The 18841-nt window shown below is 39.0% G+C and overlaps 1 long non-coding RNA gene across 1 annotated transcript in view; it reads left to right on the plus strand.

The window, feature by feature from the left end:
* Positions 1–18841, plus strand: part of LOC122239656 — a 49861-nt gene that overhangs the window by 11213 nt on the left and 19807 nt on the right. The window contains exon 2 of the long non-coding RNA XR_006218974.1: positions 7849–8971. This is a non-coding gene — a long non-coding RNA (uncharacterized LOC122239656). The remainder of the gene's footprint in view (positions 1–7848; positions 8972–18841) is intronic.

Here is an 18841-nt window from a genome sequence, read left to right on the forward strand (position 1 = left end):
AAAATTATATATATATAATTGTATATATATGTATATATATAATCAAAGATGTACCTAAAGACACTTCAGTATTATTTGTAAGACAAAAGACCAGAGAAGCAACCCAAATGACCTTCAGTTGGAAACTTAACAAATACATAATGGCAAAACACAAAAAGAAGAAAAATTTACAAAGCCCACATTTAACTACTAGGTGAATCTGCCCCTCAATAATGATGAGAAGACCCAGTGATAGTCGTGGCACCTTACAGAGAGATGTTGAGTTTCGTACTATTTATAAATTACTTGCAAATCGGACTTATTTTGAGTCAGAGAAGCAGACAGAGCAGGTGTTATCCTTCAGTGTAGATGGACAAAGAAATAGGGACGCTGTGGGGTTGAGTAAGTTGCCCAATATAATGGTGAGAAATGACTGTGGCCTGGAACACAGTTTTATGGACCCTGTGCCTGGTGCTCTTCATGATGCCCAATATTTAGAAAATAGACGTCTGTGGAGGGGGTGACCCCTTCCTCTGGGAGAAAGGACAAGACCAAGGAGTTATTTTTTAAGTTGACATGGACGGGGCCCCCTTGTGATGGTGTCACGGCTTGCTCTGCTAGCAGGCTGGTTTCTCGGGCTCCTGGTGAGCCATGCCTTCCTCTTGCGTCCAAGGGAGCAGACGGATCTGGACACTTTCACCGCTGGTACCGAATGTCCAAAATAAAGGCAATTCTCTTTGACACCTACCCTCTAACCAGCAGTTGAGGAAGCCGTGGGATCACTCTGTGCCTTCTGGCCTCAGAGTAACAGAATCACGTCTGCTTTCCCCTACGTTGGGGTTTACAATCCTGACTGCTCACTGATTGGACCCGTCTGGGAGAAGTATGTTTTGGAGCTGGCGTATACTAGCTCATAAAAAAGAATTCTGAAATTTTCGGAAATTTTGTGAACCAGTAGTTGAATATACCTATTATTAAAAATTAATTATATAAAGGTATAGTTAACTAAGTTATATTAAAAACAACACTTATCACTTCCTAATTATTTTACTCTTATCTGTACTCTCAAGGTTATTTGCATCTGTTGTATTTGCATAGTGGAAATGCTATATAATGGTATATACCTGTTCATTGTCTTCCCAACTCCAGGGCTCAGTGATGGCACGTTGCTAGCTAGAAATTGTGGGAGTATTTACGCTATCCAAACTGGCAAATACTGCAATTAGGGCTTGATCTATTGTCTTGTTGGTTATCTAGACTTAAAAAGATGATAGAAAAATGTCAACAATGCAGATTAAACTTACAGGTATGTCCTAAAACAAGTAATAAAATGGCAATAAATACATATGTATCAATAATTACTTGGAATGTAAATGGACTAAATGCTCCAATTAAAAGACATAGGGTATCAGAATGGAGAAAAAACCAAGACGCATCCAGATGCTGCCTATAAGAGACTCATTTTAGGCCTAAAGACACCTGAAGATCGAAGGTGAGGGATTGGAGAACCATCTATCATGCAAATGGATGTCAAAAGAAAGGCAGAGTAGCCATACTTACATCAGACAACTTAGACTTTAAGCCAAAGACTCTAATAAGCAATGAAGAAGGGCTCTATATCATAATAAAAGGGTCTATACAACAAGAAGATCTAATAATTGTAAATATTTATGCTCCCAACATGAAAGCACCCAAATACATAAAACAGTTAATAACAAACATAAAGGAACTAATTGATAATAACACAATGATAGTAGGGGACATTACCACCCTACTTACATCAATGGACAGATCATCTAAGTGGAAAATCAGCAAGGAAACAATGGCTTAGAATGACACACTGGATCAGATGGATTTAATGGATATATTCAGAACATTCCATCCCCAAACAGGAATACATATTCTTTTCAAGTGCACATGGAACATTCTCCAGAATTGATCCCATATTAGCCCACAAAAGAAGCTTCAACAGATACAAAAAAAATTGAAATAGCTTTTCTGACCAAAATGCTATGACACTGGAAATCAACTACAAGAAAAAACTTGGAAAGACCACAAATACATGGAGGTTAAAGAACATTCTATTAAAGAGTCAATGGAAAGGAAATCAAGAAAGAAATTAAAAAATACATGAAAACAAATGAAAATGAAAACACAATGGTCCAAAGCCTTTGGGATATAGCAAGGCAGTCCTAATAGGGAAGTTTATAGCAATACGGGCCCACCTCAAGAAGCAAGAAAGAGATCAAGTTAAAATATGTCCTGTTTGTAACCATTACATTGTGAATAACACAAAAGTTGAGGAAATATACCTCCAGCATTGAAAGTCTCTCATGTTTTGACAATCAAGTAAAATTCTGACATTTTTTGCATTTCACTTTCATTTTCCTTATTAACAAATAAAAATATCAACCAACATTCGTGTCTGAACTACATTCATTTTTCAACTGCAACCACGTGTTAACTGGGAATCTAAGAATTCACTAAAAATCAATGAAAGCATTCTGTGGGAATTAATTGGCTAAGTGGAATTTACAACAAAGGGTATTATGTTTTATTTTTATAGCTAAATTGTGAACTACACATCCTTTATATTACTAACATTTATAATAAGCTTTTATAGGTATACCAATACAGATTTTTGTCTTTTGGAGAACTGGTTGTTAAATATTACCACCAGATCACTATTGCCTAGGAACCTAAAAATCACTAATACCTGGAAAAGAGTCATCAGCAAGATGGTGGAATAGAAGATACCAGTCTTTGCATCCGATATAAAACAACAATCAGACAGCTATCCATGAACAAAAATAGCCCTTGGAGGGCTCAAATCCAACTAGGAACTTGCAGCAACACAGTGGAACATCAACAATAACAAAAAATGGAGAATAACTATATAGAAAGGGTTGCTCAGGAGGTCTGCATAGCTTAAATATCTGGAAATGGTTAGGAACATAGAAGAATAGGGTTTCAATATCATAGGTGCTACTGCATTTCCTAGTGGCCTGCTCATGATGGACCCTGGCTCTCTTTGTCATTGAGTACCTCAACGGCCCCTGAGATAGCCACAGACTTCCTGTAGCTGTCACAGCAGAGGACCCCATAGTGTTTGTTGGTATGGACCCCAATGGCCTTCTCCAAAGAAGACACCTACCCCTTAACCACGTAACCAACAATTATAATTGCTTATGGACCCCTTTGAGAGGGAGATGCTACCATTTCCTTGCCCCAAGAATGAGCTGCTATTATGCCATTCTGGACGCGGGGCTGACATCCTCCCAACCAGCTCTGCATATGCACTGGACCCAAGGGCCATGGCTTCTCTGTGCACCTGTCCTTATTTACCAGACCCGCTGTCACTGTGGGCTAACCTGTGACTTGAGTTAGTTCTGGACTCCAGCTTTGTGACTCCTCCGTGTGTGCCCACACTGGGGAAACTAAAGCCACAGGTGTGCCAGCACCCTGAACTCTGGAGCCATAATCACTCTGCTCGTACCCCCACTTAGGACCCTGGCTCCACCGCCACTCTGAGAGTACGTGTGTCTAGGGCACTGGGCCACCACCTCAATGGGCACATTTACATCCTGAACCCCAGAGCCATGGTTACCCTGCACACACCAGTGCTTAGGACATTGGCTCTGCAGCTACTCTGGAAGTGCCCACCCAAGGGCACTGGAGCTACCTGCGGGAGGACCTGGACCAACTGTAACTTTGCATGTGTCTGTGCTCTAGACAATGGCTCCATGGCTGCCTGACGGGTGTCTGTATATCGGACACCAGTGCCACCACCACTGGGAACACACTCAAAAGCCAGAACTAGTGCCAGAGGGATTCCCTTGGCCACAAATTCCCCTGTGGGAGAAAAAGAGATCAGGAAGAGCCCAGAACCCTTTGCCATCAAAGACCTCAAGAACTCTTACTGTTGCTATGGTCACCTACAGTGTTGGCTGCTGAGGACCCTTGCAATCCTTGCAAACACTGGCCTCAGCTGATGCAGAAGCACAAGACTATACCACTGGGCCCTCCTTGGAGCAGGAACTGCCACACCCAATCCATAGGTAAAGGTCTTTCCCCACTGAAACCAGTTTATAAAGTCTAGAAGACATGACTGCTATATTGAATGCATAGACATCAGCATAAGGCTACAGAAACATGAAAAATCAAGGAACCAGGAGACTCCCAAAGAACACAGTAATTTTATGGTAACTGACTCCAAAGAAATGGAGATCTATAACTTGCTGGACAAATAATTCAAAATAATTATTTAAATAAAACTCAGTGAGCTATAACACAGATAGGCAACTCAACAAAATCAGGAAAATGATATATAAACAGAACGGTAAGTTCAACAAAGAAATAGAAATCATAAAGTAGAACAAAACAGAATTTCTAGATCTGAAGGGTACAATGAGTGAAATAAAAAGTACCCTAAAGGGCACCAATAGAAGCCTTGATCAAGCCAAAGAAGGAATCTGAAAAAACTAAGAGATTAGTTTAAGATTATCCAGTTAGGGGCGCCTGGGTGGCTCAGTCGGTTGAGCGTCTGACTTCGGCTCAGGTCATGATCTCACGGTTCGTGGGTTTGAGCCCCGCATCAGGCTCTGTGCTGACAGCTCGGAGCCGGAAACCTGCTTCTGATTCCGTGTCTCCCTCTCTCTCTGCCCCTCCCCTGCTCATGCTGTCTCTCAAAAATAAATAAATGTAAAAAAAATTTTTTTTAAATTATCCAGTTAGAGGAACAAAAGGGGCAAAGAATGAAAAAGAATGAAGAAAACCCACCAGTGAAAGTAACAATCAACAAAATGAAAGGCAACTTATGGAAACCATATATCTGATAAGGGATTACTATCCAAAACACATAAGGAACTCATAAACTCAATAGCAAAAAACTCCAAGTAAGCCATTTAAAAATGGGGGAAGCACCTTCATAGATATTTTTCTGAAAAAAAGACATAGGACAGGTATATGAAAACATGCTCAATATCACTAATCATCAGGGAAAATGCAAATCAAAACCACAATGAGATATCACCTATACTTGGTAGGATGGTTATTACGAAAAAGTCAAAAGACAAGCGTCGGCGAGGATGTGGAGAGAAGAGAATCCTTGTGTACCATTGGTGGACATGTAAATTGATAGAATCACTAGGGAAAACGGTATGAAGGGTTTTTGAAAAATTAAAAATGGAACTGCCATATGATCCAGCAATCCCACTTCTGGGTATATATCCAGAAGAAATGAAATCACTACCTCAAAGACATAGCCAAACTCTCATGTTTGTTGCAGCATTAAATTCCCAGTAGCCAAGACAATATGGAGACAAGCGAAGTGTTTATTGACAGATGAATGGATAAAGAATGGATAAAGAAAATGTGATACGTATAGATCTACCTACCCACAGTGGAATATTATCGAGTCCTATAAAAGAGGAAATCCCGTGATGTACAACAAAATGGGTGAACCAGGAGGATATTTTGCTATGTGAAATAAGCCAAACAAAGAAAGACAGATACTGCATTATCCCACTTATATGTGTTACCAGGGTAGGGGAAAAGGGGAGATGTTTGGCAAAGGGTATAAAATTTCAGGTGATGAATGAATTAAGTTCTGGATATCTAATACACAACATAATGGCTATAGCTAATAATAATGTATTATGTACTTGACTGACAGTAGACCGTAAGTGTTCTCACTAAAACAACAACAACAACAACAACAACAACAAAGATATCTATGTGAGGGGATGAGTACGTTATCTGACTTTTGCGGAAACCATGTGACAATGTATATGCATATCAAAATATCTCAGAAACCTTAAATATATAGTTTTCATTTGTCAATCATACCTCACTAAATGCCAAAAAAAAAAAAAAAATGCGAACACCTGGATCCTGTTTCCCAAGTTCCAATGTAACAGTTTCTGACTCAACAATTACACCAGCCTCAGGTGACTGTAATGTGCAGCTAAGGCTGGGAATTAGTGCTACAGAGATTTTCAAAATTGAATTCTAGAAAGTGTAGGTTGGGCCAGTGGACCAGGACTGGCTTCCTAGGAGATGAAGGGCTCAGACGAATGCAGGGAAGCTTTACCCTCTGAGACACAGCCAGCCTGTCTTCAAGGAATGATATTCAAACTCCTGGGCCTCAAAGAGTCCAGCTACGGCAGGGAGGGAAGCTTGGTATAAATGAAATATGATGAATAATGCGGAGCTTACAAAACTAAGCTCCAGATTATGGGAAGAGGAAGAAAGTGTGACGATTGATTTGTGCATGTTGGCAATTGTATACTATCAGAGATCTTATTGGAGGAGGCCAGAAGTAGCCCAGGGCCAAACTTAAGGAGGTTACACCTCTAACTAATAAAACGTATTAAACTACACACACACACACACACACATACCCAAGTGAGTGCCAGAGGCTGAAATATCTTTTCAGAAGAATGTCTGCCTAAATCAATAGCTTAATTGTTCTCATGAAGAATCTCTTATTTTTTCCCCTTTGGTTTTAAATTATTCTTTACACTCTTTCTTCCTATCAACTCCTTTCTTTGATCTTACAATAAATACATCTTACTCTTTCTTACTGAAAAGAATCAGAGTAACTCCACGTTCTTCCCAAGCCTCCTGAGAGCCAACAGACTGCCAAGAGGCTGGCCAATGGGTTCAGGATGAGGCTCTCGGGAAGGTAGAAAACCAGGGCTAGAGGTTGCCAGGAAATAAAAGAAAGAAAAGAGTGGTCAAAGGGTCAGCATGTGCCAACTTCTTCTGATCAGACTCAGGTGAAATCCAAAGAGACGTACAGAGAGAGTGAAGCCTACGGGGGATTGCTGGGAGAAGTGGCAAAAATCACCCTCTGCTCTGACTCATAAGTCTCCATTGCTCTGACATCCCTCACAGGCTACTGTAGGGAGTGGAAAATGCAGAGCAGTCTGGATTGTTCTACAAGAATCCTCCATCTTCTATAACACATTAAGCCTTATTTCAGTGCTGTGCACACTTGAGGTGTTTTTAAGAGAGAAGGATTGGGCAAGAAATTGGAAAAGGCACTGGTGACAGGCTGCCACTTATCCCCTATATATTAATTCTCTTCTTTCTTATTAACACAGCTGCCATTTCTCAAGTAGGCAAATGATTATCTAGAATAAAACCCACTCTGCTGTTTGCCGAGGCTTCATGGCAAAGTTCTGAAAATAAGACAAGGTTGTGTGAGATTCTAGAAAGTGTCCTTACAGTGAGGGTATGCATTCTTTGTCTCTTCCTCCTTCTTATCGACTGGGATGAAGACATAAAAACTGGAATGTTGGCAAGGATCTTGGTCTTGACGATGACAAAGAGCGAGATGGCCAGAGTTCGAGTTGCTGGTAAGCTCTTGTCACTCCCAGAGGATGGAATGCTTGGAACTGATATGTGAGGACTCTCAAAAGTAAATGATAGTAGGAAGATTGGGGAAGAAGACCAGAATTTCAAGAACCACCATATCAGTGATGAATTTTGCCCCCTTTTCTTCTGTTATCCCCCAGCCAGGACTCAAGGTGCCCTGAAGCCAGAAAGTAGACACCAACGCATGTTCATGAGGACTCCAGTAGAAGTCCTTTAGTTCTGGCTTGAAGAGCAGTAAAGGGGATTCCTAACATATCGAGAAATCTTCTTTGTTTTCTCCATTCTCTTGTGCTCTAGCCCCAGAGCAATCCTGTGACAGTGGTGGTAAGAACAGTGACAGCGGCAGCAGTGGAACCTGCAAGTACCTAAAACTGAAACAGGGAAACTTTCCTCCCTGATCAAAGGAGCTGTGGTACCAAAAGTGTGAGTAAAGTAAACTTGCATTTTGTTCTGTCTCTCTGACTTTCTGCTACTTAACTTCTGTTATAGGTGCAGTTTCGGGAAATATGCAGCAGAGGAGAATAAAAAAAGCCCCAGTTTTCTGGACTGCAGACCATAAAGAGGAGCAGCTGGAAAGCAGAAAGTACCAGAAATGTGACCGGGGTGGGAGAACTTGGGAAAAAAGTCCCATAAAGCTCCTGGCTTCACCCTCAAGTTGTGCATACAAGGACCTGACCCTAATAGCACACCCTAGACATGAAGAATGGGTTACTGGGCAGGCCACCACCGAAGTCCCAGACTAGCCATGGGTGGCAGTCGTAACTGACAGATATCAATAACAGTGCAAAGACTTTGAAAACAGAACAATGGCATTACATTCTACAGAAGACTGGTCAGCACTTGATGCCTGAACCCAAACAGATCTATATCCTGGCAACACAAAAATACCAATGTTGTTGATGGTATTTAAACAAGACATGGAGTCTCATAACATAGTATTAAAAATGTCCAGAATACAATACAAAATGATTTGGCACACTAACAATCAGAAAAATCTCAATGTGTATGGAAAAAGACAATGACAATATGTATGGAAATGTGTATTTTAGAACTAAACGTGTATTTTAGAACTAAAGATACAATAAGTGAAATAAAAATGTCACTGGGTGGACTCCACAGCAAAGTGGACGTGACAAAGGTAAGCATTAGTGAACTTGCTATCTAAGTGAACTTAGATAGAGTAATAATTATCCAATTATTACAGACAGAAAAAGATTGGGAAAAAAAAAGAACAGAGCCTTGGGGACTTATGGGACAATACAAAAAGGTCTAACAGGGTCCTAGAACATAAGAAGAACGCGTATGTCACAGAAAAAAATATTTGAAGAAATAGTGCTGAAAGCTTCCCAAACGTCTCTGAAGACATCAATCTACAGATTCAAGAAGCTCAGCCAACCTCAAACAAGATAAATGTTAAGAAATCTATGTCCAGCTACATCATAATAAAAAACTGCTGGAGACTGAAGACAAGTGAAAAAAAAATCTTAAAAGTAGCCAGAAAAAAACAACACATTGCTTATAGTGGGAAACATTTCGAAGGACTACGGGTTTTTCATCAGGACTTACAGATGCCAGGAAGAAGAGGAGGAGCATCTTAAGGTGCTGAAAGAAAGTAAGTGGGAATTCAGAATTGCATTCCTGGGATAAACCAAACTTGCTTAGGACAGCGTCTTGTTTTTCTAACTTTGATGGATTTGGTTTGCTAATATTTTGCTTAATTCCCACCCCCCAACTATGCTCATGAGAAATATTGATTTATAATTTTCCTTTCTTGTGTTTTACTTGTCATATTTTGGGTTCAAGATTATGTTGCCTTATAACACAAATAGGGGAGTGATCTCTCTTTTCCTATACTTGGTAACAGCTTGCATAAGACTATTTTATGTGTATTTAAATTTGTTTGGTAGAATGAGTTAGGAAGCCATCTGGGGCTCAAGTTTTCTTTGCGGGACTTTAAAAAGTTGATTAAATTTCCTTAATGGTTTGAGGGCATTCAGATTTTCTATTTTCTCTTGCATCATTTCTGGTAAGTTACCTTAAGTATTTACCCATCTCATCTAAAGTTCCAAATTTGTATAGGCACAAAGTTGTATATCTCATTATTATTTTTTTAATGGCTGCATCATCTGGATGTTGTTTTCCTTTTTATTCCTAGTATTGTTTGTTTTGCTTTTTATTACTTTTCTTAGGAGTCTTTCCAGAGATTTTTTTTTTCAATTTTATGAGTTTTTAAGAAATCAGCTTTTGGTTTTGATTTTCTCTATTTGCCATTTCATTATTTTCTGTATTTATTTTTATTATTTTCCTCCATCCTTTGCCTTTGATATGATCTTGCTAGCCTATTTCTAAATATTTACCTCATTTTCTACCTATAGCTCAATAATTTCCAGCCTTGTTTCTTTTCATATATATACACATAAGCATGTAAGGTTATAAATATCCTTGTAAGTCTGTTTTATTTTATTTCTTAAGTTGTAATATGTACTGTTATTTTTATGATCATTCATCTTGAAATAGTTCTAACTTCCTTTATGATGGGAAACAGTCCAGCATTTGGATTACAAGTGTGGAATCTATGGCTTTACTGATTGAATCCAGCACTGCCAGCTGTGTGAGTTTGGGTAAATCACTCCTTGGGAGCATTGGTTTCTTTGGGGGAAATGTAGAAAATAAGAATGATGTCTATCTTGAATGGATTTTTGTACAGATTAAGTAGAGCCTGGCACACAGTAAAGAGCAATGTAAGTATAAGCTGTTACATAGTAGCTGTTACTTCTTTAGTTCCTTTGTTATCACATTTTTTTCTGGTTATACTTTACAATTTGTTTCTAGTTTTATTGCGTTGTAATCAGAGAACCTTTGCTGTATGATTTCAATTACTGATGATCCGGTGAAATATTCCACATGTGTTTAAAAAGGCAGTAGATTCTGCCGGGTTGAGTGCGGTGTGACAGTGTTTTGGTGTATCAGTCAGTATCCGCTCAGGAAAGTTGGAAACCATTCTAGGTATTTCAGAGAGAATTTAATACAGGATATTGGTTACAAATGTTTTAGAAGAGCAAACAGATAGACAGATAGACAGAAAGACAGAAAGAAGGAAGGAAAAAAGGAAGGAAGGAAAAAAGGAAGGAAGGAAGGAAGGAAGGAAGGAAGGAAAAAAGGAAGGAAGGAAGGAAGGAAGGAAGGAAGGGAGGGAGGGAGGGAGGAAGGGAGGGAGGGAGGGAGGGAGGGAGGAAGGAAGGAAGGAAGGAAGGAAGGAAGGAAGGAAGGAAGGGTGGGGCATTGGAGCTTAGTAAAGATGGCTTTGTCCAAAAGCCCAGTATCCCTGTACATCTGAGGATGCTAAAGGACCCACTACTGCCATTAGGATCACTGCTGTTGCTTTGCACAGGTAGGAGCCTGCACAGTGATAGATGATGGAGCCCAGCATCCAGCAGTGACATGGATTGCCGCTAATAGAGTTGTCATCAAAAACAGAAAGAGAACAAAAAAGGCCTTCCCTTTTCCTCCTGCCTTATGATCTCTGACCAGTACCTCCCACTGGCAGAATATAAACTGAAGCTAACTGACAAAGGAAGCTGGAAACATACTTTGTGGGATTCAAGCCTGTTTTGAGACAAAGCAGTGGTCCAAATGTTGTTCCAAATGTTTCGCATGAAGCAAAAATGGAAACTAAATGACTGGCCAACTTAAATGTGTTGTTCAAATCTTCTATATCTTTACTGCTTGTTTTTATCAATCATTGGGTAATGGGTTGACATATTTCTTATAGTTCTGTCAATTTTTCCCTTATTTGGATGCATAAAAACGTAATGTTTTTATTTTCTTTTTTTAAATGTCTATTTATTTATTTTGAGGGGGACGGCCAGAGAGAGAGGGAGAGCAGGCTACCCGTCAGTGCGGAGCTCGATGCAGGGCTTGAACCCACGAACGGTGAGGTCATGACCTGAGCCAAAATCAAGGGTCAGATGCTTAACAAACTGAGCCACCCAGGCACCCTGCAAATTTAATGTTTTTAGAGCTTCCTGGTAAATAGAATCTTCTCTACAAATTATGAAGTGACCCTCTTTATCTCTAGTTAGCATTTCTGTCTTAAAGTCTATTACTGTGATGTGACAGCGTTTTTAGGTTGGGTTCCCTAAGAGCAGAGCCCACATAGGGATTCTGATGCAAACTACCATTTTACCCATTTTTAAGTGTCCAGTTTGTTGGCATAAAGTACATTCATATTGTTGTGTAACCATCACTGCTGCCAATGTTTTGTAAATTCCCTCTATAAGACTGAGGAAGTTTCCATTTTTCCTGGTTTGCTGAAAGTTATCATAAATGTGTGTTAAAATTTGTCAGATGCTTTTTTTTTCCCTCTGGGATTACATGTTTTTTTTTTCTTTTATTCTGTTAATTCGATAAATCATATTGACTTTGTTTTAAAAGATTCCATCAAATTATTCTGGGTTAAAAACCACTTGTTCATGGTGGATTAGCATTTTAATATATTGATGGATTCATTTTGCATTTTATTACGGATTTTAAAGCTTATGTTCCTGAGTGATAGTGCTCTGTAATTTCTTTTTGTTTTAATATCTTTGCAGTTTTGTTATAGCTAAGCGGGCCTCATAAAAATTAATTGGGAAATGTTTCTTCTATTATTTGAAAGAGTTCTTTTTTAACATTGGAATTATTTCTTCCTTAAATGTTTGCTAGAATTCATCACGAAATCCATCTAGGTGTGAAGTTTTCTTTGTGGAAAGGTTATTTACAAATTCAGATTAACAGATTTTCTATCTCCTTTTTTATCTTTGGTAACTTGTATTATTGGCATAAAGAGGTTTGTAGTATCGCTTATCCTTTTACTGTATGGAACATTTGTAGTTACCTTCTGATACTGGAATTTTGAGGGTTTTCTCTCTCTTTTTTTTTTTTTTTTAATTTTTTTAATGTTTATTTATTTCTGAGACAGAAACAGAGCATGAGCATGGGAGGGGCAGAGAGAGGAGAAGACACAGAATCCAAAGCAGGCTCCAGGCTCTGAGCTGTCAGCACAGAGCCCGACGCGGGGCTCGAACCCACAGACTGAGAGATCATGACCTGAGCCGAAGCCGGACGCTCAACCGACTGAGCCACCCAGGCGCCCCATTTTTTCTCTCTTTTTAAAAATTCAGTCTTGTCAGTGTTTACCAATTTTATCAAATTTTCAAAGAAGCAATTTTGGCTTTTATTATTTTTTAAGTTTATTTATTTATTTTGAGAGAGAGCACAGGAGCATGAGTGAGGGTGGGACGAAGAGAGAGGGAATAGAGAATCCCAAGCAGGCTCCGTGTTGTCAGTGCAGAACCCGATGCAGGGCTTGATCTCATGACCCATGAGATCATGACCTGAGCTGAAATCAAGAGTCTGATGCTTCACCAACTGAGCCACCCAGGTGCCCTGCAAGTTTGACTTAAAAAAAATTTCATTGTTGTTTCTCTATTTTCCATTTTTAAATTACTGTTCTTACCTTTATCATTTTTTTCCTTTTACTTGCTTTGTGTTTAATTTGCTGTTCTTTGTCTAGCTATTAATCTAGATCATTGTTTTAAGCCTTCCTTTTTATTAAGATCAGCATTTATAAATTATCCTCTAAGCAGTGATGAATCTTACACATCTGTTGTATTTTGAGGATCATATTTAAACTGTTTTATAGTTTCTTTTATGACTGCTTCTTTGACACATGGGTCATTAGGAGTATGTTGTATAATTTTTAGAATGTGCAGCTTTTATGAATACCTTAGTTACGGATTTCTCATTGAACTTTGTCATGGTCTGAACATATACTCTGCATGCTTTTAATATTTTGAATATTTTTGAATATTTTTGAGATGGCCCAGCAGGGGTCTATTGTGGAGGATGTTCTATGTGCACTTAAGAGAATATTCCACCATTTTTTGGTTGTTGGCTTCTAGAAATGTCAATTAGATGGAGTCACTTGATAGTGTTCATTTTTTCTGTATTCTTATTGATTGAAAAAAAATCTACTTGGTCTAGCATTGAAAGAGAAGTGTTAAAATTTCCGAGTTTGTCTCTTTCTCCTGTTAGTTCTGTCAAATTTGTTTCCTGTATTTTGAAACAATAATATGAGATATATAACAATTTGGGATCATTATGTCTTCCTGATGAACTCATCCTTTTATCTTTATAAAATGTCCTTCTTTATCTCTCATTATAGTCCTTGCGATTTTTTTCTTCCCTCTACATTGTACCAAGGTTCAAGACAATTAATTTTCCTTATAGTCTCCTGATTGTGTGGGGGCAGACATGGCTACCCTTATACTAATGATGTAGTTATTTGGGATTCTATAAATGGTAGGTGTCAATTTTTTTTTTTTTTGAGATGAAGAAAGCTAAGAGACGGAGAAATCTAAAAGATAAATAGCTTCTAGGGGAATAGAGTAGAACTTGCAGACATATGTGAGATTCCTAAGAGTCATACAAATGCAAGTGGAAATCATTTTTTGAACCTTTTCTATATGACAAGCACAATTTCAAATACTTTACATGTACCAACAGATTTAATATTTGTAACAGCTCTATAGGAGGAGAACATTATTATTTTCTCTCTTTTTTAAAAGTAATCTCTAAACCCAATGTGGGGCTTGAACTCATGATCCCGAGATCAAGAGTTGGATGTTCTACTGACAAAGCCAGCCGGGTGCACCCCCCTTTTTTACTCTCTTTTGTGGATGGGAAACGGAGGCTCAGAGAAGCTAGATTACTTGCAGAGCTAGTAAAGGACAGAGGCAGAATGTGAGCCCAGGCAGTGTGATGTTCAGGGATCCAACTCACCCACTAGGGACATACAGTGATAGAGTGATCTCAGGTTAACTGTAAGGTTCTGAATGTGATACACACATCTGATCACGACGCTTGACTGCTCAGATCCTTTTAATGGCTTGTCATGGTGCTTTGGCTGAAGACCAAAAATCTTTATCTGTTCATGTAAGATTTATCTCCTGTGGGGCATTTGGGTGGCTCAGTCAGTTAAGCGTCTGACTTAAACTCAGGTCATGATCTCGTGGTCCGTAAGTTCAAGCCCTGTGTGGGGCTCTGTGCTGTCAGCTCAGAGCCTGGAGCCTACCTCAGATTCTATGTCTCCCTCTCTCTCTCTGCCCCTCCCCTGTTCTCACTCTGTCTCTGTCTCTCTCTCTCTCTTTCTCAAAAATAAATAAACATTAAAAAAAAAAAGATTTATCTTCTGTCCATCTCCCCAGCCTCATTTTGATTTACTTTCTCCCTTGGCGTACTTCATTCATACTGCTCATCTCTAAGATTTTGTGGTATGATGTGCTTTCTCCTCCTCCAAGAACATGGCATATCCTGGACTCTTGGCCTGAAATTCTCTTTCCCTCTCTTTGTCTCATCATCCTTTAAGTCTCAAACATTACCTCCTCCAGGAAGCCTTCTCTAGTGCTCCTGGGTTAGATTCTCCAGGTTTACCTGCCCACAACAATCTCTAACACTTATCATGCTTGGAACTGCTTGTTGGAGGTATGTCTTCCTTTGTAGACTTTAAACTCAATAAGGCCAGGGAAGGTAAATCTTATTCACAAGTTGGTCCCTATTAGTTAGTAAAGGGTTTGACACGTAACATTCCTACAGTAAATATTTTTTAAGGCCCAAAGTAAAACTGACATCTTTAAAAAACAGTCCTCTCTCTAGACCCATGACCTCTGAGAATTTGAAATATCATATAAACACTTCGTGCACTCTATAGGGCTTATACCCAGGACATAATTCATGATCTGAAAATTAGTTCAGCATTCTCTTGGGACCAACCCTTAGGAGATGAGACTTCTGGGAATTTTGCTTTTATAAAAGCGAGAGAAGCATTTCTTCTGGTATTTTGACCTCATAGATTCCAGTCCCATCTGGAACCTACAAAGTCATGCATTTTTATGAGAAGAAAAAGCAGCCAAAGCTGTGAAATAATCCCTTTTCTTCAGACTCCAAATAAATTTGTTTTAACCAATGAGCAGAGGGCATAGGGGATATTATTTCTACAGAGATTGATTTAAAGTATGAAACAGATGTCAGCCAGTCCCTGAAATCCCAGAGTATTTCCTTGATGCTGTCTCTAGTTCCTCGCAATATTTGTTTATTTTGGATAAAAGCCATTGCCTCTTTTAAAATGCAAACATTAACTACATTGAGTGGGTGGAGCTGAAGGAGACGGCATGGTGAGCTGCTTTTCATGTTCACTTGTTTGATTCCCCCTCACCCCCCACAATTTTATGTGAATTAGTAAATCATCTCCTATCCCAAACTGACATAGGCTCCATAAAGAGGAAAAGGAAGAGAGAAACCAAGAGAAGAAGTCGCTGCCAGGGTGATCCTTCTTGGGAATGGGATGACAAACCCTGGATGCCAGCTCAGCAGGAGCTCCAGGGAATGCCATGGAAGGAGGAAGAGTCCTGTGCAGGCAGCCAGGAAAGCTTCACAAAGAGATTGCTTCCTGTTCACACTGTTTCCAGGGATGAGATTTTCTTTTTCATTCTGCTTTGCTTAGTGACCTACACCTTCCTCTATCCTACCCCTATTCATTTGAAATAAGAGATCTGTTTAAAAAGAGAGTTTTATTGAAGCATAATTGGTATACAATAAATTGTACATATTTAGTGTGTCCAATGAACTGTGTCGATATAGAAATCCACCTGTGAGCTTTTACCCCAATCAAGATAATGAACATACCCGCCAATCCCAAAAGTCTCTTCCTCTCTCTTTGTAAATTCTTCCTTCTGCCCCTTTGCACCCTCTCCTAGGCAACTATCGATCTATCACTACAGATGTTCACATTTTCTTGAATTTTATATAAATGGAATCATGTATGTTTTTCTTTCAGCTGGCATAATTATTTTGAGATTCCTCCATATTGAATGTATTAATAATCATTTACTACTTTTTCATTCCATCGGATGGATATGCCACAATTTGTTGCTTCATTTGCTTGTCGCCCATTTGGATTGTTTCCAGTTTGGGGCTGTTACAAATAAAACTGCTACGAACATTCATGGAGAAGTTTGTGTAAGTCTCTGTATGGACTTTGGTTGCATTTAGTTCTTTTGGGTAAAGACCAAGGATTGGAGTGGATGGGTCATATGGTAGGAGTTAACTTTTGAAGAAACTGACAAACTGATTTACCATTTTGCATTCCCACCTGCAGTGTATGAGAGTTCTTGTTTTTCGGCTTCCTCACCAGCATTTGGCATGGTCACGCTTTTTCATTTTACCCATTCGAACGAGTAATAGTATTTCCTTGTGGTTTTAATTAGTATTCCCTAATGGCTGATGATACTGAGCATCGTTTCATGCATTTATTTGCCATCCACACACCTTCTTTGGCGATGTGTCTATTCAAATCCTTTGTCCACTACCAAAAAATCGGGTTGTTTTCATGGTTTTGAACGTTAAGCGTTCTTCATACATACAGAGTAGAAGCCCTTTACCACATAATATGCTTTGCAAATGCTTTCCTCAGTCTTCCAGTTGTCTTTAAAAATGTTTTTATTTATTTATTTATTTATTTATTTATTTATTTATTTATCATTTAGAGAAAGCACATGCATGCACACACAAGTGGGGAGGGGCAGAGAGAGAGGGGGACAGAGGATCTGAAGTGGGCTCTGTGTTGTCAGCACAGAGCCTGAAAGCAGGGCTTGAACTCATGAACCGTGAGTTGAACCTGACCTGAGCTGAAGTTGGACGCTTAATGGACTTAGCCACCCAGGCACTCTCCAATACCATTTGGGGACTGTCTGTTTGCAACTTTGTCAAAACACAGTCGTTCATATATGTGTGGGCCTATTTCTGGACTCTATTTTGTGCCATTCATTTATTTTTTAATTTTTATGTCAAGGCCATATTGTCTTGGTTATTGTAGTTTTATGTCTCTAAATCAGACGGTGTTACCCTTCCAAATTTAGCTCTCTCAAAGTTACTTTTGGCTAGCCTAGATCCTTTACATTTATCCACCAAATTTAAAATTGCCTTGTGAATTTCTACAAAAAAACCTGCTGAGATTTGGACAGGGATTTCATTGAATCTATAGAACAATTTGGGGGGAAACCTGACATTTAAACAATTTTGGTCTTTCAACCCATGAACAACGCATTTATCTCTGTTCATTTAGGACTTCTTTAATTTTCCTGAGCTATTTTTGTAGCTTTCAATGCCCATGTTTTAAACATGCTTTGTCAGATTTACTCCTATGCATTTCATGGTTAACACTACTGTAGATGATCATTTTAAGAAATTTCAATTTTTGGTTCATTGCTAGTAAATAGAAATATTACTGATTTTTAATATTGATCTCTATATATTCTGCAACATTGCTAAATTCACTTAATTCTACTAGCCTTAAAAGATAGATTCCAAGAAATTTTCTAAATAACTATACCAAATGTCTACAAATAAAGACAACTTTATTTCTTTCCAGTCTGGGCAATTTATTTCTTCTTCTCTTGCTGTACTGACTAGAACCTCAAGTACAATGTTGAATAGAATTGGTGAGAGTAGACATCCTTGTCTTGTTCTAGGTATTAATGGTGAAAGACTGAATGTTTTCCCTCTAAGTATTATGTTAGTAGGAAGTTTTTCTAAATTATTGATATTCGTTGAGAAAGTTCCCTCTGTTCTCAGTATGCTGAGGTTTTTCATGTTTGTTGTTGTTGTTGTTGTTTTGTTTTGTTTTTTACAGGAATGGATACTGAACTTTGTCAATGCTTTTCCCGGATCTAGTAAAATGATCATATGGTTTTTCTTCTTAAATAACTTAGAAAGTTTGTTAATGGGTGATCCACATCGATTGATTTTTCTACTGTTATTGTACTTTTTATACATTGTTGGATTCAGTTTGATCCAATTTTGTTTAGAATGTTTGCATATGTGTTCATGAGGGATTTTTGATCTTTAGTTTTTCTTTTACTGTAATCTGTCTGGGTTTTGGCATCAGAACAATACTGAAACTTATAGAATGGATTGGGATGTATTCCTTCCCCTTCAATTTTATAGAAGAGTTCGTGTAGCATTGGTATTATTTCTTCCTTAAATATTTAGTAGAACTCATCAGTAAAGCCATCTGGGCCTGGGGTTTTCTTTGTGTGAAAGTTTTTAACTACTTTTTAAAGTTATTTATTTATTCATTTACTTATTTTGAGACAGAGAGGGAGAGGGAGAGGGCGAGAGAGAGAGGGAGGGGGGAGGGGAGGGAGAGAGGGGGGGAGGGAGAGAGAGGGAGAGGGAGAGGGAGAGGGAGAGGGAGAGGGAGAGGGAGAGGGAGAGGGAGAGAGAAAGCACAAATTGGGGAGGGTCAGAGTGAGAGAATCTTAAGCAGGCTCCACACCCAGCACAGAGCCTGACTTGGGCTCAGTCCCATGACCCTGGGATCATGACCTGAGCTGAAATCAACGGTTGGATGCTTAACTGACTGAGCCACCTAGGCACCCCTCAA

Source organism: Panthera tigris, chromosome B3, assembly GCF_018350195.1.
Source record: "Panthera tigris isolate Pti1 chromosome B3, P.tigris_Pti1_mat1.1, whole genome shotgun sequence".
Classification (NCBI taxonomy): Eukaryota; Metazoa; Chordata; class Mammalia; order Carnivora; family Felidae; genus Panthera; species Panthera tigris.